At 41.3% G+C, this 15,724-nt stretch overlaps 1 protein-coding gene and 1 pseudogene across 1 annotated transcript in view; one reads left to right on the top strand and one right to left on the bottom strand.

Annotated features, from left to right (window-relative positions):
• POLR1A (RNA polymerase I subunit A) overlaps nucleotides 1–15,724 on the top strand; it is an 86,643-nt gene that overhangs the window by 41,356 nt on the left and 29,563 nt on the right. The window lies entirely within an intron of this gene.
• On the bottom strand, nucleotides 485–2,853 carry LOC138089503 (tudor domain-containing protein 3 pseudogene; annotated as a pseudogene).

Raw genomic sequence — 15,724 nt, 5'->3', positions numbered from 1 at the left:
GGTTTTGCAATCGGGGTTAACATTGGCTTCATAGAATGAGTTAGGAAGTATTTATTTACTCTTTCAGTTTTCTGTAAGAGTTTGTACAATATAGTATTATTTTTTCCTTAAGTGTTTGGTGGAGTTCACCAGTGTAGTCATCTGGACCTAAAATTTTCTCTTTCAGTTCAGTTCAGTCGCTCAGTCGTGTCCAACTCTTTGCGACCCCATGAACCGCAGCATGCCAGGCCTCCCTGTCCGTCACTAACTCCCGGAGTCCACCCAAACCCATGTCCATTGAGTCCGTGATGCCATCCAACCATCTCATCCTCTGTCGTCCCCTTCTCCTCCCGCCCTCAATCTTTTTTTTTTTTTTTAATAGTGCATTGGTTTTATTGATGGCAGAAGAAAAAATTCTTCCACTTGTAAAAGTTACTTTATTTAACTTTGTAATTTTCCCCCATTCTTTATGTGGGTTGAATTTTTTTTTCCCCCCTAAAATCTGCCTTTTAGTTCTCCAAATAATAATATCCACCATGTCTGCATCTTACTCCGAAGGGAAAGCAGGAGGTCTATCAACAGGTTCTGACCAGGATGATTCAGTCAAGAGCTCCTTTCTTCATAAAGACTCTTGTTGCATCAGTTCCGAGCCCGGGGAGGCTGGTAGAACTGCTAAGTTGGTCGAGTGGATCGTCTTGGCTGGCCGTCACCTCCTCTACGGAATTCAAGAGTTTGGTCATAGGTGCCTTCTTCTTCCCATGCCTCTGACTGAATGGGCCTCATGTTGCTTAGTAGCACCTCTTCATAGTTTCCATAATCAATGAATTTAACAACTGCTGTCATACCTGAAGAATGAAGAGCTTCAACTTCTGCTCAGTAAAACTTGTTGTCTTCCCAATAAAGTGCTAAACATTCATCTCCAGATTTCCACAGTTTTGCATACTCCATAGGAATAGATGATTCTAGTACTTTTTCGGGTTTAATTGGCCCAGATCTTCTTTTGGGACCACTACTGTAAAATATTTTATCATCATAGGATGAAGCCGTGATGGGTCCTGCTGGCTTAATAGGTCCCACTCACCTTCCCTTCAGTGGCATTTCTGTCTCTCCATTTGGAACACCAATGAAACTATTCGTTCGGACAGGATTCTGGTGTTCAGTATTTATATTAAAATGTTTTTCAATTTTTACACCACTAAAAGCTTCATTATTTATTGTTCGTGCCTTCCTGTCATAAAAATGATCCGAATTTGCTGTTTGGTTTTCTCTTTTCCCACGTTTGTGATTATTATAATCTATGGATTCTTGAGGAAAAGGATTTTCTTTTGCCTCTGCATAGGATGGACCTTTTCCTGATCGGCTTTGCATACAGTTATCCCTTTTCGTAAATACAGTATCACTGTGTGGGGAACTTAAAAGGTAAGAAGTATCTTTAGTTCTATCATATCTAGAATATGATCTATCACATTTGATTCTCTCTTCAGCCCATACTTCAGATCCTGAAGAAGTACTTGGTCTTTCAGAACCTCTGTTTCTAGGTAATCCACTGTCTTCTAAAACTGCCTTTGAATTTTGGGTGTCTCTTTGAAAACGAGGAGGTTTTTCATTTCTTGGCTGTCTGGTATCATTTCGAGGAAGATATCGTGGTTGATTATTATCTTTTACTCCATTTTGCTCAGTATTTGACATTCTGTTTTGTCCTTGATGAAGCTGCTGCGGCTGTGATTTAGGTTCTTCCATACTCAAAGTCCCCATTTTAGACTCCAAGAAGTCAAATAATGTGCTTGGTGCTGATGGCCTTGCATTTCCTAGTTCTTCTTCATCTTCAGATCTTACTCGCCCCCTGCCTTTCCCTTTACCTCTCAAAGGTGGACCCGTAACAGGTTTCTGTTTATTGCTATTAAGAAGTACATTCAGTGCTGCTTCTAAGTTGTTGCCATTATCCATGAGAGCTTGCCTTGATGCTTCTTTACTAAAGCCCATTTCTGTTATGTGTCTCAGAGCCTTCTCATCAACCAGTTCTCTATAGACACCTTCATGTTTTCCATCTGATTTGTTTGCCTTTTCTTTCTGTAAAATTTCCTTATTTCGGTTACCAGCAGCACTCATGTTGAGATTACTTCTAGCACCACCACCGCCGCCTCCAGATGTCTTGGTTTCTTTGCTCTTTGCAACTTCTGCAATAGCAGCAGTCCTTTGCTTTTCAAATTCATCATTATCATTTGGAGGTTTGACAGGCATTGTCACTTGTAATGTCTTTCTTCGATCAAGTTCTCTGGTATCCACTTGGATATGAGACACACACTTCTGTCCAAAAGGCACAAAAGGAGGTGGTCCACCTTCAATTCCAATATTGCTTCTATTGTGTTTTGACAAGCTTCTCTGTAACTCCCATTTCTCAATAAGGTGTTCTACTTCACCACCGAGAACTGTGGTGGTAGAGTCATTCAGCAGCAGGAATCCATTCTTTATGTCCACAGCGCCTGAGAGTTTAACTTTAGTTCCAGGTGGTGTGTTTAGGCTTATTTTTGACAAGTAACTAAATTCTAGTGCTGTGCAACTTATATGACCGTCAGTCATCTGTAAACGCAACATCCTTGGTGCAGCCTGAGATTCTTCATTATCCTTTGGTGCAGCAACATTGCGAATTTTTTGAATTTGCAAAACACATGGACCTTCAAGCTTTTCTACCTTTCCACCATTGATGTCACTGGGGAGGAATTTCTTGCCAATTGTTCTCAAGTCTGTATTGAGAGCAATCAGGATGATGTCATTTACATTGACTTTGTCAGGAGAACTTGTGCAAGCTTCAATGCCTTCATCTGAAAGATACCAACCCGCCAGGGACAGCGCCGCTCCGGGAGCCTCGGCCATGGTAGCTGCTTAGGCCGGGAAGCTGGGGGGCTCGGCTAGTGGGCTGGGGGAGGCCTGCTACTTGAGACCCCCCAAAAGAAGAAAGAAAAAGAAAAAAGAAAAGAAAAAAACTCCTCCGGTGCCGCAGGGGCCGGCCCAGCGTGCGGCTGCAAGCCCGTCGCGCTCGGGGGGCGGCGGTGCGCGGAGGACGGGCCAGGGTCGGCCACTTGGGGCCGGTCTGTCCGCCCTCAATCTTGCCCAGCATTAGGGTCTTTTCAAATGAGTCAGCTCTTCGCATCAGGTGGCCAAAATGATTGCAGTTTCAGCTTCAACATTAGTCCTTCCAGTGAACACCCAGCACTGATCTCCTTTAGGATGGACTGGTTGGATCTCCTCGCAGTCCAAGGGACTCTCAAGCGTCTTTAACACCACAGTTCAAAAGCATCAATTCTTCAGCGCTTAGCTTTCTTCACAGTCCAACTCTCACATCCATACATGATCACTGGAAAAACCATAGCCTTGACTAGATGGACTTTTGTTGGCAAAGTAGTGTCTCTGCTTTTGAATATGCTGTCTAGGTTGGTCATAACTTTCCTTGCAAGGAGTAAGCATCTTTTAATTTCATGGCTGCAGTCACCATCTGCAGTGATTTGGGAGCCCAGAAAAATAGTCAGCCACTGTTGCCACTGTTTCCCCATCTATTTCCCATGAAGTGATGGGCTCAGATGCCATAATCTTAGTTTTCTGAATGTTGAGCTTTAAGCCAACTTTTTCACTCTCCTCTTTCACTTTCATCAAGAGGCTTTTTAGCTCCTCTTCACTTTCTGCCATAAGGGTGGTGTCATCTGCATGTCTGAGGTTATTGATATTTCTCCCAGCCATCTTGGTTCCAGCTTGTTCTTCCTCCAGCCCAGCGTTTCTCATGATATTTTCTCTTTAGGAAGGCTACTTTTAACTAAAATTTCTGTTTATCTAATTACATGTAGGGCTGTCGTTTAGTTCATCTCTTTCTTCTTGGATGAGCTTTACTGCTTTGTTTTTTCTAGGAATTTGTCCTTTTCATCTAAATTGTTGGATTTATAGGCATGCAATTATTCATTGTACTGTTTTATGTTCCTTTACTGTCTGTGGAACCTAAAGGTGGTCCCCTCTCTCATTCCTGATAGTGATAATTTATGTCTTCTCTCTTTTTCCTGATGAGTTTGCTCTGAGTTTTGTTCTCAAAGAACCAGCTTTTATTGACTTTCTCTATTTTTGTTTCTGTTCCATTTATTTCAGTTTCATCTTTTTTATTTCCTTTCTTCTGCTTACTTTGGGTTTGATTTGCCCTTCTTTTTCTAGTTACTTAAGGTTGGAACTGAAGTCAGTAATTTGAGACTTTTTTCCTGTTTTAATATTGGCATTTTATATATAAAATTTCTGCTGAATATATTGTATTTTCATTTTCATTCACTTCAAAAGACTTGCTAAATGCCATTTTTATTTCTGTTTTTGACCCGAGATATTTAGAAGTCTTTGATTTAGTTTCCAAATATTTAAGAATTTTCCAGATATGTATCCTATTGATTGCAATTTTAATTCCACAGTGGCCAGAAAACATACCTTGAATAATTTGAATCCTTTTCAAATTACTGAGATTTGTTTTGTGGCTTCAGAGATAGTCTGTATTGGGAAATGATCTGTGTGTCCTTAAAAATCACAAGTATTCTGCTGTGTTGGATGAAGTGCTCTATAAATGTCAATTAGGTTCAAGTCTGAAGAACAGTGGATGGAAGTTCATGACTGTACAGGAGGTGGTGATCAAAACCATCCCCAAGAAAAAGAAATGTAAAAAGGCAAAATGCCTGTCTGAGGACACCTTACTAATAGCTGAGAAAAGAAGAAAAGTTGCTCAGTCGCTCAGTCATGTCCGACTCTTTGTGACCCCATGGACTGTAGCCCACCAGGCTCCTCCATCCATGGAATTTTCTAGGCAAGAGTACTGGAGTGGGTTGCCATTTCCTTCTCTAAGACGCCTTACTAATAGCTGAGAAAAGAAGAGAAGCAAAAGGTAAAGGAGAAAAGGAAAGATATACCCATCTGAATGCAGAGTTCCAAAGAATAGCAAGGAGAGACAAGAAAGCCTTCCTAAGTGAACAATACAAAGAAATAGAAGAAAACAATAGAATGGGAGAGACTAGAGATCTCTTCAAGAAAATTAGAGATACCAAGGGATTTCCTGCAAAGATGGGCACAATTAAGGACAGAAATGGTATGGTCCTAACAAAAGCAGAAGATATTAAGAAGAGGTGTCAAGGATACACAGAACTACAAAAAAGATCTTATTGATCCAGATAACCATGATGGTGTGATCACTCACCTAGAGCCAGACATACTGGAGTGTGAAGTCAAGTGAACCTTAGGAAGCATCACTATGAACAAAGGTAGTGGAGGTGATGGAATTCCAACTGAGCTATTTCAGATCCTAAAAGATGACACTGAAAGTGCCACACTCAATATGCCAGCAAATACAGAAAACTCAGCAGTGGCCACAGGACTGCAAAAGATCAGTTTTCATTCCAGTCCCAAAGAAAGGCAATGCCAAAGAGTGCTCAAACTACTGCACAATTGCACTCATTTCACACGCTAGCAAAGTAATGCTCAAAATTCCCAAAGCCTGGCTTCAATAGTATGTGAACCGTGAACTTCCAGATGTTCAAGCTAGATTTAGAAAAGGCAAAGGAACCAGAGATCAAATTGCCAACATCCGTTGAATCATAGAAAAAACAAGGGAGTTCCAGAAAAACATCTACTTCTGCTTTATTCACTATGCCAAAGCCTTTGTGTGAATCACAAAAAACTGAAAATTCTTAAAAGACATGGGAATACCAGACCACCTTACCTGCCTCATGAGAACCTGTATGAAGGTCAAGAAGCAACAGTTAGAACTGGACATGGAACAATGGACTGGTTCCAAATTGGGAAAGGAGTATGTCAAGGCTGTATATAGTCACCCTGCTTGCTTAACTTACATGCAGAGTACATCATGCAAAATACCAGGCTGGATGAAGCACAAGATGGAATCAAGATTGCTGGGAGAAATATCAATAACCTCAGATATGCAGATGACACCACCCTTATGTCAGAAAGTGAAGAGGAACTAAAGAACCTCTTGATGAAGGTGAAAGAGGAGAGTGAAAAAGCTGGCTTAAAATTCAACATTCAAAAAATGAAGATCATGGCATCTGGTCCCATCAATTCATGGCAACTAATGAGGAAACATTGAAAATAGTGAGAGACTTTATTTCGGGGGGCTCAAAGTCACTGCAGGTTGTGACTGCAGCCATAAAATTAAAAGATGGTTGCTGTTTGGAAGAAAAGCTGTGACCAACCTAGACAGCATATTCAAAAGCAGAGACATTACTTTGCCAACAAAGGTCCGTCTAGTCAAAGCTATGGTTTTTCCAGTAGTCATGTATGGATGTGAGAGTTGGACCATAAAGAAATCTGAGAACCAAAGAATTGATGCTTTTGAACTGTCGTATTGGAGAACTCTTGAGGGTCCCTTGGACTGCAATGAGATCAAACCAGTCAACCCTTAAGGAAATCAACCCTGAATATTAATTAGAAGGACTGATGCTGAAGCTGAAGCTCCAGTGCTTTGGCCACCTGATGCAAAGAGCTGACTGATTGGAAAAGACCCTGATGCTGGGAAAGACTGAAGGCAGGAGAAGGGGACAACAGAGGATAAAGATGGTTGGATGGCATTACTGACTCAATGGACCTGAGTTTGAGCAAGCTCCCAGAGTCAGTGATGGACAGCGAATCCTGGGATGCTGCAGTCCATGGGGTCATCACAAAGAGTTGGACAAGACTGGCTGACTGAACAACAACAAAACAAGGTTCAAGGCTACTATGTCATTGCTGTTCTACATCCTTCATTTGCTAGTGCATTGTTATTGAAACCACTGTTTCATATTCACATCTGCTTTTGTTTTTGTTATATCTGGTGGATGTGAAATCAGGTCACCATGGCTCTGTCCTGACCAGAAACAGAAGCTGATTTAACAGAATAGTAGGGGAATTTTGCAGTTTAAGATTAAAATATATAATTTTGGATAGTCTAGTTCAGGAATTGGTAAGCTTTTTTTTTTTATAAAAACCAAATAGAAAATATTTTAGGGTTTGTTGGGCATACGATCTGTAAATCACAGCTACTCAGCTCTGCTATGATAATGTGAAAGCAGGCACAGACAAGGCTTTGGAATGAGCCTGCCTATGATTCATTTCAGCTTCTATTTCACAAAGACACGTGGTGGGCCATGTTTGGTCTATAGGCTGTAGTTGGCTAGCCCCTAATTTAGTTGGATATATGTATTTGTCCAGGCTTCCCTGGTGGCTCAGTGGCCAAGAAATCCACCCGCCAATGCAGGTGATGTGGGTGTGATCCCTGGGTTGGGAAGATCCCCTGGAAGAGGGCATGGCAGCCCACTCCAGTATTCTTGCCTGGAGAATCCCATGGACAGAGGAGCCTGGCCGGCTACAGTCCATGGGGTTGTGAAAAAGTTGTACACAGCTTAGTGACTAAACAACAACAACATTTACTTGTCCACTTATTATTCCTGTTTATAATTTTTTATTGCTTCTTCTTTATGTATGTTTATTTTGTAAGCCATCTCAAGTTATCTTAGAAATAAAGGGATTTTAAAGTCTTAAGTAAACTAAGATCTTGGCATCCAGTCCCATCACTTCATGGCAAATAGATGGGGAAACAGTGGAAACAGTGGCTGACTTTATTTTTCTGGGCTCCAAAATCACTGCAGATGGTGATTGCAGCCATGAAATGAAAAGACGCCTACTCCTTGGAAGGAAAGTTATGACCAACCTAGACAGCATATTGAAGAGCAGAGACATTACTTTGCCAACAAAGGTCCGTCTAGTCAAGGCTATGGTTTTTCCAGTAGTCATGCATGGATGTGAGAGTTGGACTATAAAGAAAACTGAGCACCGAAGAATTGATGCTTTTGAACTGTGGTGTTGGAGAAGACTCTTGAGAGTCCCTTGGACTGCAAGGAGATCCAACCAGTGCATTCTAGAGGAGATCAGTCCTGGGTGTTCATTGGAAGGACTGATGCTGAAGCTGAAACTGCAATACTTCGGCCACCTGATACAAAGAGCTGACTCATTTGAAAAGACCCTAATGCTGGGCAAGATTGAGGATGGGAGGAGAAGGGGACAACAGAGGATGAGATGGGTTGGATGGCATCACGGACTCAATGGACATGGGTTTGAGTGAACTCCGGGAGTTGGTAATGGACAGGGAGGCCTGGCATGCTGCGGTTCATGGGGTCGCAAAGAGTCGGACACGACTGAGCAACTGAACTGAACTGAACCATCCAGAATTTATTAGAATTTTGTTTAAATGTAAGCAGTGTGTTCAAAATAGAACCAAATAGTGGACAAAAACTACATAACTAGAGTTACAGATATGTTCATCCACCTCAGTCTGAGAATCCAGCCAAAGGAAATCTGAAATGTATTATTGATAAAAGCTACTTGAAAAAAGCAGTCCATGACATCATGGTTTAGTGGTGGAATATTAGCAAAATCTAGATACTCAGCACTGGGGCTGTGTAAATCATGGGACGTCTATTATTAAGATATTGTTCTGTGCTGTGCTTAGTCACTCAGTCGTGTCCGACTCTTTGCAACCCCATGGACTGTAGCTCGCCAGGTTCCTCTGTCCATGGGGATTCTTCAGGCAAGAATACTGCCGTGGGTTGCCGTGCCCTCTTCCAGGGTATCTTCCCAATGCAGGGATCGAACACAGGTCTCCCACATGCAGGCGGATTCTTTACTGTCTGAGCCACCAGGGAAGCTTGGTGTAGTTTAAAATAGTGGCTTTAAAGCATTGTGTAACAGTCTGGAAAATTTTCAACGTAATGTTGAAAGAAGAAATAGACTACACAGTTCTATGCATAATAACAGAACGATGTTAAAAATGTAGATGAACAAAAATTTGATACAAAAAAGATCAAAATGATAGAATAATTTGGTTTGTGTTAGGAATAATTTAACATTTCTGGGCTCTGCTTACTGTATAACCAAGTAAAATTAGAAAATAGGCCCAGATTTGAGATTTTTCCGGGTTTCTTGAAAGGTTGGTACAGGCTGTTATTTCTGTACAAGTAGATGAAAGAAGGGAACAGTTACTGCACTGCATAAGAATTTGTTAGTGACCCAGTCTAATTCTACAGAGAAAAGCCATGTTTTGAATCAGGAGATAAAGAACTTAGCTTGGGAAATTTGTTTGTACTACCCTAAAAAATTAAGTCTTAGGCTGTTTTCCCAGGGCATTTCATACAGCCTCTTGAGTGGTTTTCTTATATTATGTGACTATACCATTATATACTTGTTCACTTTACCATTAATGGATGTTTGGGTTGTCTTCAGTCATCTTCATTTGGCTGTTACAAATAGGGCTGCTGTGAACATTTTTGTATATATCTCTTATTGAACATATATATGCATTTTCATGAGTAAATACCAGGGAATCAAATTGCTGAGTCATAAGATCTACCTTCAACTGTAATAGATAGTTTAGCAAACAGTTTTTCAAAGTGACTAGCAGTTTACACCTCCATCAGCAGGGCAGGAGAGTTATGGTTGCTCCTTATTCTCAGCAGTACTTGCCTGCCAATGCAAGAGAAGAGGGTTCAATCCTTGGATTGGGAAGATCCCCTGGAGGAGGACGTGGCAACCCATTCTAGTGTTCTTAGCTGAAGAACCCCATGGACTGAGGAGCCTGGTGGGCTACAGTCCATAGGGGCACACAGAGTCAGACCCAACTGAAGAGACTTAGCACGCACAGTAACAAATGAGTTTGAGCACTTCTTTATATCCTTATGGCCATTGGGATCTCACCTTTTGTGAAGTTCCTATTCAAGTCTTTTGCCTGTTTTCAATCCTGTGCCATTCTCTTATTAATAGATAAGTTTTAGAAGTATATCCTTGTGTAGGTCCATTACCAGATTATAGGTATTACAAATACCTTCTACTTGATGGCCAGCCTTTTTGCCCTTTCACTTAACGCTGTTTTCTAATGATCAGAAGTTCTTTATTTTATGTAATATAATTCACCAGGGTTTGCCTTTTGTGGCTAGTCCTGTATAAAAATTATTTGCCTGCCCCAAGGTCACTAAGATATGTCTCTGTGTCGCTGTTGAGCAGTTTTATTGTTTCGCCATTCACGGTTAGCTCTACTTCTGCCCGGAGTTGGGTTTTGTGGGTGTGTTGGTGTGAGGTAGGGGTCAGGATTCATTGTTTCCCTGGAGGACTATCCTGTTGACGTGACGTAACTGATGAAAAGATGTTTGCTTTTCCTCTGCTCTTTAGTATCTCTTGTGTCCTAAATCAACTCATTGCATACATGTAGGTCTACTGGATTCATTTCAGTTCCTTTGGTTGTTTGATTCCATTGCACCAATACTACACTCTAATTATTGTAGCTTTATAATAAGTTTTGATTTTTGATAGTATAGTCTCCAGCATTGTTTTTTAAGACTGTCTTGAATATTCTTGGCCCCATGAATTTCCATATAAATTTCAAAGCCATCTTGTACATTTCTGCCAAAAAATAGCTACTAAGAGTTTTATTAGAATTACATTGCATCTATAGATCACTTTAGGGAGAATGGACACATTTCCAGTACTGAATATTCCATTCTTTCAGTGACATAGAAGTCTTGTTCATCTTTCCTTAGATTCATTCCTAGGTATTGCTATTATAGATGATTTTATTTATTGAATTTCCTATTTGTTTATGGTTAGTATATAGAAATACAACTAATTTTGTATATTGTCCTTGTATTCCACAACCTTGCTGATTTCATTTATTAACTATAGAAGTGTAATGTAAGTTTTTATTTAAAGAGATAGTAATATCAAAGGAAAAAGGAAAAATTTCTTCTCTCTCCAATTCCATTGTTCATCTAAGTGCATACTGTCATAGAGAAGAAATAAAAATAAAATCATGTACCTACTCAGGGGAACCATGAACCATGACTAGATTTGACAGTCAGTTTTGAGTTTACATTTCAGACTGCTTCTTTATCCATGTTATTTTGTTGCCTGAGACATGCATTTTCCTTATCCATAGGTATGTGGACCTCAGTTTTAACTGATCTGTAAGATGGCTTACTTTAAATGAGCTGTCAGGTCCTCCAAAGGGAATGACATTATTTCCATTATTTCAAGAAATCCCATTATTTCAGGCAATTTGAACCACCCTAACATACTTCAGATATGGCAAGAAGTTTATTTAACTCTTTTCATGTGCTAGGGTGATAGAATGTTTCTTGTAATTGCTTTGTGACATACTTAGTTCATTTAATGATCTGTGGGCTTCTCAGATGTCACAGTGATCAAAGAATCTGCCTGCCAGTGCAGGAGACGTGGGTTCGATCCCTGGATCGGGAAGATCCCCTGGAGTAAGAAATGGCAACCCACTCCAGTCTTCTTGCCTGGAGAATTCCATGGACAGAGGAGCCTGGCAGGCTACAGTCCATGGGGTTGCAAAGAGTCAGACACGACTGAGTAGGCGTGCTATGATAATGGTCTATTATGGGGTTCATTCTCTGTCTGTACATGTAGATTGACTTCATTCTTCTTAACCCATTCTGTGTTGTACCCGGTAATATGGATATTCTGTAGTTGACTCATTGGAAAAGACTCTGATGCTGGGAGGGATTGGGGGCGGGAGGAAACGGGGACGACAGAGGATGAGATGACTGGATGGCATCACCGACAAGATGGTCATGAGTTTGAGTGAACTCCAGGAGTTGGTGATGGATAGGGAGGCCTAGTGTGCTGCAATTCATGGGGCTGCAAAGAGTCGGACACGACTAAGCGACTGAACTGAACTGATAGTTGATTTAACTGTCCCTCTAATGGCAAATATTTAATGAGTGTCCAGTCATTTTCCTGTTTGGCCACACCATGCAACTTGTGGGATCTTAGTTCCCTGAGAATATTGTGGATGGTCTTTTATTCCTAGCATAGTTTATGACCAGAAAGTAAATTATGCACTTCTACAATATTAGTGCAGGAAGAGACCCAGAATCTTGTCTGCCACCCTTGTTTGTTTTTTTTTTTAATTGAGATATAATTCATACCATAAACTTTACCGTTTTTAGTAAGTGTATAATTCAGTGCTTATTTTTAGTGTATTCTCTGTGGTGCAACCATTTCTACTGTCTAATTCCAGAACATTTCCATAATCCCCAAAAGAAACTCTGTTCCTATTAGCATTCAGCCCTAATTCCTCCCTCCCCCATCCCCTGGCAATCACTTTCTGTCTCTATTGATTTGCCTGTTTGAGACATTTCATATAAATGATATCATACAATAGGTACCCTTTTATGGCTTGTTTCTTTTAGTTAACATAATGGTTTCAAGATTCATCCATATTGTAGCATAAACAGTACCTCATTTCTTTTCATGGCTGAATAATATTCCACTGTATGGATATTCTACCTGTTATTCACTTGTCAGTTGATAAATGGATAATTTGGCTTGTTTCCACTTTTTGGCTGCTACAAATAAGGCTGTAATGAGTATTCATGCATAACTGGTGCATGAAACTGATGCACTCATTTATATGAACACGTACTTTGAATTCTCTTGAATATATAGCTAAGAGAGAAGTCACTGGGTCATATGGGAATTAACTTTTTTGAGGAACTACCAAACTGTTTTCCAAGGCAGCTTACAATTTTACATCCCCGCCAGTAGTACATGAGGGTTCCAATTTCTCCATATTCACCAACATTTATTTTTCTTTTATTTTTAAAATAACCATCTTAGGGGAGTTCTCTGGCAGTGCAATGGTTAGGACTTGGCACTTTCACTCCCAGGGCTTGAGTATGAACCCTGATCAGGGATCTAAGATCTTATAAGCAAGTGGCACAGCCAAAAAAAAATAATAATAATAAATTAACCATCTTGTGAAGTAGTTTTTCATTATGGTTTTCATTTGCCTTTCCCTTATGATTAATATAAGTTAAATAAGCAGAGTGACAATATACAGCCTTGACATTCTCCTTTTCCTATTTGGAACCAGTCTGTTGTTCCATGTCCAGTTCTAACTGTTGCTTCCTCACCTGCATATAGGTTTCTCAAGGGGCAGGTCAAGTGGTCTGGTATTCCCATCTCTTTCAGAATTTTCCACAGTTTATTGTGATCCACACAATCAAAGGCTTTGGCATAGTCAGTAAAGCAGAAATAGATGTTTTTCTGGAACTCTCTTGCTTTTTCGATGATCCAGCGGATGTTGGCAATTTGATCACCCTTATGGCAGAAAGTGAAGAGGAGCTAAAAAGCCTCTTGATAAAAAGTGAAAGAGGAGAGTGGAAAAAGTTGGCTTAAAGCTCAGCATTCAAAAAACTAAGATCATGGCATCTGGTCCCATCACTTCATGGAAAATAGATGGGGAAACAGTGTCAGACTGTATTTTTTTGGGCTCCAAAATCACTGCAGATGGTGATTGCAGCCATGGAATTAAAAGACGCTTACTCCTTGGAAGGAAAGTTATGACCAACCTAGACAGCATATTAAAAAGCAGAGACATTACTTTGCCAACAAAGGTCCATCTAGTCAAGGCTATGGTTTTTCCAGTGGTCGTGTATGGATGTGAGTTGGACTGTGAAGAAGGCTGAGCGCCGAAGAATTGATGCTTTTCAACTGTGGTGTTAGAGAAGACACTTGAGAGTCCCTTGGACTTCAAGGAGATCCAGCCAGTCCATCCTAAAGGAGTTCAGTCCCGGGTGTTCATTGGAAGGAGTGATGCTGAAGCTGAAACTCCAGTACTTTGGCCACTTCATGTGAAGCGTTGACTCATTGGAAAAGACCCTGATGCTGGGAGGGATTGGAGGCAGGAGGAGAAGGGGACGACAGAGGATGAGATGGCTGGGTGGCATCACTGACTTGATGGACATGAATTTGAGTAAACTCCGAGAGTTGGTGATGGACAGGGAGGTCTGGTGTGCTGCAGTTCATGGGGTTGCAAAGAGTCAGACACGACTAAGCGACTGAACTGAATTGAATGATTAATAATATTGAGCAGCTTTTCATGTGCTTACTGGCCATTTGTAATATCTTTTTTGGAGATATGTCTATATATGCCCTTTGCCCACTTATTAATTGGGTTGTTTGTCTTTTTATTGTTAAATTCTAACATTTCTTTATATATTCTGGCTACCAGATCTGTATCACATATATGAGAACACAGGTATTTTCTCCCATTTTATGGGTTCTTTTTTTCTCTCTTGACAGTGTCCTTTGACACATAATTTTTAAAATTTTTTAATGAAATCCTATTTATCTTTTTTTTTTGTTCCTTGTAGTTTTGGTGTTATATCTTAGAAACTTTTGACAGTTCCAAGGTCACGCAGATTTACAGCTGTGTTTCCAACTAAGAGTTTTATGGTTTTCTCCCTGACATTTATGTCTTTGATACATTTTCAGTTAATTTTTCTGTGTATTATGAGATAGGGGTCCACCTTTATTCTTTTGTTGGTAGTTATGCAGTTGTCTCAGCATCATTTGTTAATAAAACTATTCTTGCCCCATTGAATGTTCTTGTTAATCAATAAGCCACCGAGGTATGGGTTTACTTTTAGACTCTTATTTCTGTTCCATTGGTCAGTATGTCTGCATGTGGCACTGTGGTTTAAGTGCAGCTTGTAGTCAGCATCCCAGGGAAGGCACCCTGCTATCTTTCCTCCTTACCCTCTGTCCTGCCAGTGCCGGCCTTGTGAAGACTGAGGGCCAAGACCTCCCTGGTCATTTTCCTGGGAGATACAAGGAGTATTGTCTGCTTTCTGTAACAGTGTTGTTGCCAGCTGTTCCCCAGCTCCTGGAGCACATGCATGAAAACACTGCTGCTCTCGTAACTGCCCTGACCCCATTGTGTACATACAGAACCTTCTTTATGGGCCTGGTACAGGCATACAAAGAGCTGTTGATGCCAGCCGATGGCTCCCAATGCCCTCCAACCCTGCCCTGCCTACCTACCCCCTCGCTGCCCCAGGACCTGTCCAACCGGTCTGCCTGCCTCAAGCCTATTGCTTCCTTGGGATTGTATCCTCTTGGCCTCTCCAGAACTGACCCATGGTCATCCCAGGTACAGCTGCTCCCATGTGGGCTGTTTGTGAAGTTGCCTCCCTTGACCTCCTGTTAGTAGCTGCATAGGTGGTACAGTGGTAAAGAATATGCCTGCCCATACAGGAGACGCAAGAGATAGGGGTTTGATCCCTGGGTTGGGAAGATTCCCTGGAGGAGGAAATGGCAACCTGCTCCAGTATTCTTGCCTGGAAATTTTCCATAGACAGAGGAGCCTGGCAGGTTGCAAAGAGTCGAACATGACTTTTTGAGCATGTATACACATAGAGTGAATGAGAGCTTCCCAGGTGGCTTGGTGGTAAAAAGTCCGCCTGCCAGTGCAGGAGACACAGGAGAAGCGGGTTAGATCCCTAGGTCAGGAAGATCCCTTGGAGAAGGAAAAAAAAACCCACTCCAGTATTCTTGACCAGGAAATCCCTTGGACAGAGGACACTGGCAGGCTACAGTCCAGTTGTAGGGGTTGTGAAAGAGTGGTACACGACTTAGCAACTCAGCAACAACAGATTGAGTGGATGGCCATACTGATTTAAGCAGAAGGACTCCCCAGCCTTTCAAGTAGCCATAATTAATTCCAGTCAAATCAGTTTCAGGGATAAGCTCTGTAACAGTGAATCGTGTGGAAGCCCATCGGGTGGCCAAGCTGTCACCTCACCAGGGTGCCCTGTGCTGGGCCCCACACAGAGGCTCCGTCCTGCGTGCTCCCCACTCACGTTGCCTTAATGACTGCTTCTAA

This window comes from Capricornis sumatraensis, chromosome 1 (assembly GCF_032405125.1).
Source record: "Capricornis sumatraensis isolate serow.1 chromosome 1, serow.2, whole genome shotgun sequence".
Taxonomy (NCBI): domain Eukaryota; kingdom Metazoa; phylum Chordata; class Mammalia; order Artiodactyla; family Bovidae; genus Capricornis; species Capricornis sumatraensis.
Note: the sequence above shows the minus strand (reverse complement) of the source record. Positions and strands in the feature narration are given on the sequence as shown.